The sequence below is a fragment of the Mustela lutreola genome, chromosome 2, assembly GCF_030435805.1.
Source record: "Mustela lutreola isolate mMusLut2 chromosome 2, mMusLut2.pri, whole genome shotgun sequence".
Lineage (NCBI taxonomy): Eukaryota > Metazoa > Chordata > Mammalia > Carnivora > Mustelidae > Mustela > Mustela lutreola.
This window is the reverse complement of record NC_081291.1, coordinates 197465144-197473096: the sequence shown is the minus strand read 5'-3', so window position 1 is coordinate 197473096 and position 7953 is coordinate 197465144. Positions and strand designations below refer to the sequence as shown.

General features: G+C 40.1%; 1 pseudogene; it reads right to left on the bottom strand.

The window, feature by feature from the left end:
- Positions 1–5027: 5027 nt before the first annotated feature.
- Positions 5028–7647, bottom strand: LOC131825667 (eukaryotic translation initiation factor 1-like; annotated as a pseudogene).
- Between the last annotated feature and the right edge of the window lie 306 nt (positions 7648–7953).

The following is a 7953-nucleotide window of genomic DNA, read 5'->3' as shown; positions in this document are numbered from 1 at the left end:
ATCTAGATACATTTTCTTTGGAAATGCACCTGGAATATATGTGTTCAGCATTAGTAGATAGTACCAACCAGTTTTCCAGACTGGTTGTACCAGTTTCACCCTCACCAGTAATAATTGGGATATTTGATTACTCTACATCCTTGTCAAAATTTGGTATTGAGGGTCCTTTTTAATTCTAGCCATTCTAGTAAATGTGCAATGGCCTCATATTGTGACTTTAATTTGCATTTTTCTGATAATTAGCAAAGTTACTATTTTTCCAGAGTTTACTGGCTATTCCGGTATCTTCCTTTGTGATGTCACCATTAGGTCTTACTGAGGTTTTGTTTTTTTTTTAAGATTTTATTTATTTATTTGATAGACAGAGATCACAAGTAGGCAGAGGCGCAGGTGGAGAGAGAGGGAGGGGGAAGCAGTCTTCCTGCTGAGCAGAGAAGCCAATCCCAGAGAGTCCATCCCAGGACCCTGGGATCATGACCTGAGCAGAAGACAGAGGCTTTAAGCCACTGAGCCACCCAGGCACCCCCTTACTGAGTTTTAAAAGTTATTTTCTCTGGATATGAGATCTTTGTTACATATGCATATCGTATCTTCTATAGGTTTCTGCTCACTGTCTCAATGGTGTCTTTTTGATGTAGTTTTGTGATCTTAATATCATCCTGTGTATTACATTTTTATTTCCTTTGAAGAGGTGCTTTTTTTTCTTGTTTAAAAAATCTTGCTTAAAGTCACGAAGGTGTTCTTCGCTGTTGTATTCTAAATGTTTTCTTGTTTTACCATGATCACCTAGGTTTAATGTACAGACATGTCATGGGGTCATATTCTAGAGAATTTATAAATGCACTTTGATTTCTTCTTTTATTCAGGAGTTATGTAGGAGCAGGTTTTAAAATTTCCTTGTAGACTGACTTTTTTTTGTTTGTTTACCACTTACTCCTAGAATTTTATTGTGTTTAGATACGTAATTCATACAATTTCTACCTTTAATAATTTATTGAGTTTTCTGTGGCACATTGAGTTGTGATTTTTTGTAAATATCCCTAAGATATCTTTGGAAAGAAAGAACATTCTGTTAGTGAAGTTCAAAATTCCATATATACTGGGGCACCTGGGTGGTTCAGTGGGTTAAGCTTCGTCTTCAGCTCAGGTCATAATCCCAGTGTCCTGGGATCGAGCCCTGCATCTGGCTCTCTGCTCAGCAGGGAGCCTGCTTCCCCCTCTCTCTCTCCCTGCCTCTCTGCCTACTTGTGATCTCTGTCTGTCAAGTAAATAAATAAAATCTTTTAAAAAAATTCCATGTATACTATCGTTGATTGCTATTGTGGTAGCAATTAATATTGATTGAGTACCTATAATAAGCTGGCCACTGTTATTAGTATTTCATATATATAAATATATTTAATCATCACAACAGTTATGTTCTTCACTTTCTAATAAGGAAACTGAGGCAGAAAGTTTGTAAGTATTTTGCCGCAAGTTTAGCTAGCTAAGTGGGGGAAACACATTTGGAATCCATGTTGTATGGCTCTGTAGGCAGTGTCCTTAAACACAATTTGTCTCACCTATTTCTATATTACTATAATTTACAATTTGCTATCTAGTAAATTAACACATTAATACAATATCCAATTGTTTTATATGCTTGACTTTTGTCTTGAATGACTGGAGACTAAGAAACCTTTAAATGTTCCTTTCCATGATTATTCTTTATCAATTTTTTCATTGTCTCACTGGATTTTGCTGTTTTTCTGAAATGTTTTTGTATATAGCACATAAAATTTATGCCTTTTATGAATGCATTATAGATTTTACCTTTTAAGTATTGCTGGGTTACTACTAAATGTAAAGCACTTTTGCTTGGTACATGTTAACCATGCTAAAAGCACTACCTCTTTTTATATACTGTCTTCTCTCTTCTTAGGTTTCTTTCTTTCTCTCCGGGTTGTGAGTTCGAGTCCTGAAAAATTCTCCATGCCCAGGGCTTGAACTCATAACCCGAGATCAAGACCTGAGTTGAGATCAGAAGTTGGATGTTCAACTGACTGAGCCACCCAGGTGCCCCTTCCCTCTTAGGATTCTGATCTTGACTTTTATCTCCATCAGCTGCCACTTTCTTTTCGTAATTTTTCTGGAAATCTGCATAGGTATTACATTTCATCTTTTCTTTCCTCTTCTCCATGCAGGAGCTTGATTGGATATAGGATTCTTGGATAATACAATGGGTTTCTTAAACTCTGAAGACAATCCTCCATGATCTTCTGCCATTCAGTATTGCCAAAAAAGTTTGGTGCCAACTTGAAAGTTTATATTTTTCTTTTGTAAATCACTTATCTTCACCCCACTGTGTTGATGCTTATAAAATCTTTTCTTTAGCCTTGAAATTTAAATATTTGATCAGGCTGTTTCAAATTTAAGTCTGTTTTAATGACTATGTCCACTCTCTTTGGAGTCACATGTCTTTCTTTCAGCATAGATGAATTTTATTTTCTATTGCTTTTTCTTCTTATCTACATTTTTTTTGGAAAAATAACAATGTATTAGTTTCAAGCGGACACCATCTTGATTTGATACATGCATATAGCTCAGAACCATCACCACGCTAATTCTTTTTGTTTGTTTGTTTTATTTATTTATTTATTTTTTATTTCTTTTCAGCATAACAGTGTTCATTGTTTTAGCACCACATCCAGTGCTCCATGCAATACGTGCCCTCCCTATTACCCACCACCTGGTACCCCAACCTCCCAGTCCCCCCGCCACTTCAAACCCCTCAGATTGTTTTTCAGAGTCCGTAGTCTCTCATGGTTTACCTCCCCTTCCAATTTACCCCAGCTCCCTTCTCCTAACACCCCTTGTCCTCCATGATATTTGTTGTGCTCCACAAATAAGTGAAATCATATGATAGTTGACTCTCTCTGCTTGACTTATCTCACTCAGCATAATCTCTTCCAGTCCGGTCCATGTTGCTACAAAAGTTGGGTATTCATCCTTTCTGATGGAGGCATAATACTCCATAGTGTATATGGACCACATCGTCCTTATCCATTCGTCCGTTGAAGGGCATCTTGGTTCTTTCCACAGTTTGGCGACCGTGGCCATTGCTGCTATAAACATTGGGATACAGATGGCCCTTCTTTTCACTACATCTGTATCTTTGGGGTAAATACCCAGTAGTAAAATTGCAGGGTCATAGGGAAGCTCTATTTTTAATTTCTTGAGGAATCTCCACACTGTTCTCCAAAGTGGCTGTACCAACTTGCATTCCCACCAACAGTATAAGAGGGTTCTCCTTTCTCCGCATCCTCTCCAACACACATTGTTTCCTGTCTTGCTAATTTTGGCCATTCTAACTGGTGTAAGGTGGTATCTCAATGTAGTTTTAATTTGAGTCTCCCTAATGGCTAGTGATGAGGAACATTTTTTCATGTGTCTGATAGCCCTTTGTATGTCTTCATTGGAGAAGTGTCTGTTCATATCTTCTGCCCATTTTTTGACACTAATTCTTTTTAACATCCATCACTATACATAGTTACAAATTTGTTTTCTTGTGATGAGAACTTGGAAGATCTACTCTTGACAACTTACAAATAAGCAATACAGTATTAGTAACTATAGTCATGGTGCTGCACATTTCATCTCTATGACTTATTTATTTCATACCTGGAGGTTTGCACCTTTTGGCCACCCTCACTTAGTCTTTGTTTTCCTTTTCTTTTTTTTTTACTTTTGCTACTCCATCTGTTAAATTCTTTCCTTTTAGACTTGTTACGAAACTTATTTTAGCTTTCCTCGATCTGTCTTCTAAAGGCTTAAACTTTTCTGGCAACATTTTCTACTCTTCCTAGAAGTTCTGGAAGAATTTCTCTAGCTTATTTTACTCATGCCTTGATTCTTATTCTACAGAATCTCATCTTGTGTTCACAAATTCCATGGCATGAGAAAACTTGATGGTCGTATTTTTCATCTCAAAGCAGGTTTTCCTGCTCCCAGGTTATAACTTCATGCTTTTTATTAAGTAGATAAAATGTCTTTTGGATCTTTTAGAAAATACACATTAGAGATTTTTTGTGGTTTTTCCTAACTTTCACTAATAAAGCCATTCTAGAAGGGCATATTTTTTCTGCCTACTCACTTTGATTGTCTTCTTTTAAACTACTTAATCTTTATATTATAATTTTCTCTTTGCTTATCCTTAGGAATAAGCATGCCTGGGTAGGATAGGGAATGAGGGAGTGACCGGATAAGTAAGGTGGGGGAGGAGATGATAAGCTTTTCCATACTTGGAGATTTGTGTGATTTCCTTCAAGGACTGTGTTGGTCTAAATCAAGAAGAAAGAGGAAACGACAAGAGAGAGGGAAGGAGAGAGAGAGAAAGGAAGAACAGGAAAGGAGGAAGGAAGGAGAGAAGGAGGGAAGGAAAGGAAGGAGAAGAAGAAGGTAGAGTTAGCTCTACTGTAGCTGTATACTGACAAAGGACAGGGCAATTCTCTGTGCAGTGTAGGTTGTGAATGAAAGCCCGGGCCAGCCACATCAGGGAGTTTTGCCCCATGCCAAAGAGAGTCTGTTCCCTCTTTGTGGGCTGGGATAATGTCTCTGTTCACTAACTGGCACAGCCTGTCTCTTTAGAGGCCAGCTGTGGCCCTGCCCCTCTTCTCCAGTTCAAGGGTAAGATGGGAGCCAACTATGCAGAGTAATCTCATCCTTGTTAGCTCTAGATTTGCAGCCTCCCTCCCAAACCCTCCATTGTCCTAATGTCCATTTTTTCCTCCAGGCCCTGTGCTGCTCTGTGCTTAGGGTTGGTTTGTGATTTGTGAGCTTGCCAGCCATTTTCTCAACCCAGTCTTTGTTTTCTTTTCTTTTCTCTTTTCAGTTATTGCAGGAAGGATTTACACTAGGTCAAGTTAGAAGCAGACCCCAAATGTATACAGTGTACAAGCTGTGAGGTTTTACAGCTTGTGACAAGGGACAGAGGGCAAGTCTACTCATTGCAAGGAAATCCTCACTTAAGCTTCCATGAGCCAAAAGACTTAAAACCCATGAACCTTCAGCTGGTCGTCCTTAGCCAATCCAGTCTCTTCCGGGAACTGGCTTATGTTCTCACGCGAATCATCCCATAGTGGAATTACTTCTCCATATTCTGGATGTTCAAGCACAGGACAAATGCAGGCAAATTTCTTCTTAAACATCTTCACTAGTTTCTTTTTATCAAAATCATCAGCGATTCCCTGGATGGTAGTAAGGGTCTTCCTGCTTTTTCTCTGTTAAATTCGTATATGGCTGTAATCCTCAGTGCCACTAGGAAAGAGACCGTCCCCCTTCCTTGCATCAGGAGAGGGGTGGGAAGAGTGGAGGTTCTGGATAGGGGACCTGCTGGAAGGCTGCAGCAGGAGAAGGGGGGGCAAGGGGGCGGCGAGGGCTGGGGACAGGAACTGAATGTGAGGAAGGGATAGGGCTTTAGTGGGAGTGACTAGGATGTCTCCCAATCCAGTCTTGCTTGTGATACATTCTGCAGAAATGCCTTGACTTTTCCCACAGGAGTTTGGTTTCCTTTCCTGATATTCAAAGCTGAACAGATTTTCCAGGATTTTCGAATTCCTCTGGTCATTCCATTGGGAATTTGGGAGAATGGGAAGTTAAATGCAAGGGCTCAGATCGAAAGTCTCTCTTTTTAATTTTAAGTGATTAGAATAGCTTGTTCTCAAGATTACACTAGAATTAATGTTATCTAATCAATGAGATGTATTGATACAGCTCCTAATTTTTGTGGTTCCTGAACTGCAGTTTACGATCTATCTCCATCAGAAATACCTGGCGACTGCTGTATGAATGCAGATCTTCAGTTCTACCTCAGGAATTCTGATTCAGAAGATGTGGTGTGGACCTGGAAATATGCATCTTCAACCTCTTTCTGCAAATTGTTATGCACAGTCATGTTTGGGAGTCATTGCCTTAGTCTAGAACAGCCAGACCCTTTGCAATTATGATGTCTTATTTTCTATTTCTGATTTAGGACTTCTCCCATTCTGTTTTCCTCAGGATAACAGGATACATGTTAGTCATTTTTTTTATTGTTGTTTTTACGAGAGCAGATTTAAATTAATTTTTCTTTCAGAATTTCATGACAGTTGTTAAGATAACTGGATACCCCCGGAGTGTGGCAACAAAAAATTATTGCTCTGACTGTAGGGCGGTTGTAGGTAACTCTGAATAGGGCACTATTAGCAAATGAGATAGTAAGCCCCTCCGAATTCTTTGCTGGAGTTTTTAGATCTGGAGAGGTAATTTCATCATGTGTTGGTGATTATTTGGGAAAATCCTATTGTGCCTTTTTAAGATGTTGGTTGTAATTGATGGGGGAGAAATGAAGAGAAACAGCTGGAGGCTTTGCAAGTACGTTCATAAGCCGGATGTTCCATGCCAGGGGAGAATGCCTTTTATGGAAATTTTAAAATAAAAATGTTCTACTTCATGAATACATTTTATTTTTTTATCACTGTTATTCAGAAATTCTCATACTGGCTTTATTCTCTAGGGTGAAAAACACAGAGAGGCTTGTTACTAAAGATTTAGTTGGCACATGTTGGGTGTATCTGGAGGGGGGGAGGGCTTGGCTATGGAGATTAATTCATAAGTCATACCCACCGATACTGATCGGAAAGGCTCATGCTTAGATTGTCACCTGCCAGTGCAAGAAAACGAAAGTCATTAAAAAAGTTTTTTAACTTAAGAACTCTGCCCTCCAGCATTCAAACAGCTGGTTCTCCTTCTCTTGTCTGCCAAAGCTAACAGCCAGAGTCCCTTAAGAAGAGGGATTAGATGCAAAATCCTGATAAACCCCATTCAGTTTGAGCTGTGTACCAATAACAGAAGGACGTTTGTTGTCCATCTGTCTTTGGATGGAATAGGGGGGAGCTTTGGGGCTGGCACTGCCATGACATAGAGGGTTGTGAGTCTATCTTGCAGTGTATTTGGATTCCGGCTGCAATCCAATGATACAGAAATATACCACTGTGGACTCTGAAATCACCAAAATAAGATTGCTTAAGGCCTCTATATAATTCTGAGCTAACTAAACAATAACCCCCAGATCTAAATGGTCTGTGTGATTACGCAGACAAACTGCAGGTTTTCTGTTAGGTTTACCGCTCCCCCGGGAACTTTAAATCTCACCGTTGCCGGTCTCTAATTTCTTCTACTCCTTATTCTGTTTATAAGTGCAACTTGGGATTCCGAGCAGAAAAGCATCTGCCAGGCTTTGGAGTTTAGGAGTCTACCTTAGAGGACAAAACAAATTAACATGCAAATCCTTTGTAGAGATCATTGCATCATCATCAAGATGGGAATAGAAAAACATTTATTACATTTAATTATAGAAGGTGTGCACACAAGATAGGTAGACGAAGGGCTATTTAGACACGAAGCTCAAGTCAACGATAACGGCACCCAAGGCAAATAGAACAGCAAGAATACATGGCAGGTCCTGCCCAGTGTCTACGATCTCCTAGCACGCAAGGGGGCACGCACCATTTGCTGTGGCCTTTGGCGGTATATTTGCTTTCTGCTGCTGCATAACAAAAGGCCACAAACGTAGCATCCTGCAATCTTAAATTTATTATCTTCCGGTTCCCGAGGATCGGAATCTGGCATGTTTTAGTTGGGTTCCCTGCTGAGTGTCTCACGTGGGTGAAATTAAGGTGTTGGCTGGCTGCACCCTTATCTGGGAGCTCAACTAGGGAAACTGGCTTCCAGGCTTCCTCTGGTTGTTGGCAGAATTCACCCTCCTGCAGCTGTAAAACTCACGTCCCCATTTTCTGGGAAGCTGTTGGCCGGGGATTACTCTCAGCTCCTGGAGGGTACGTTCCACAGGCCAGAGGGCTCCTTTCCTAGGCCTTCCCCCAACATGGCAACTTCCTGCTTGAAGGCCAGCCTTAAGAGTTCACTTGATAAGGTCAG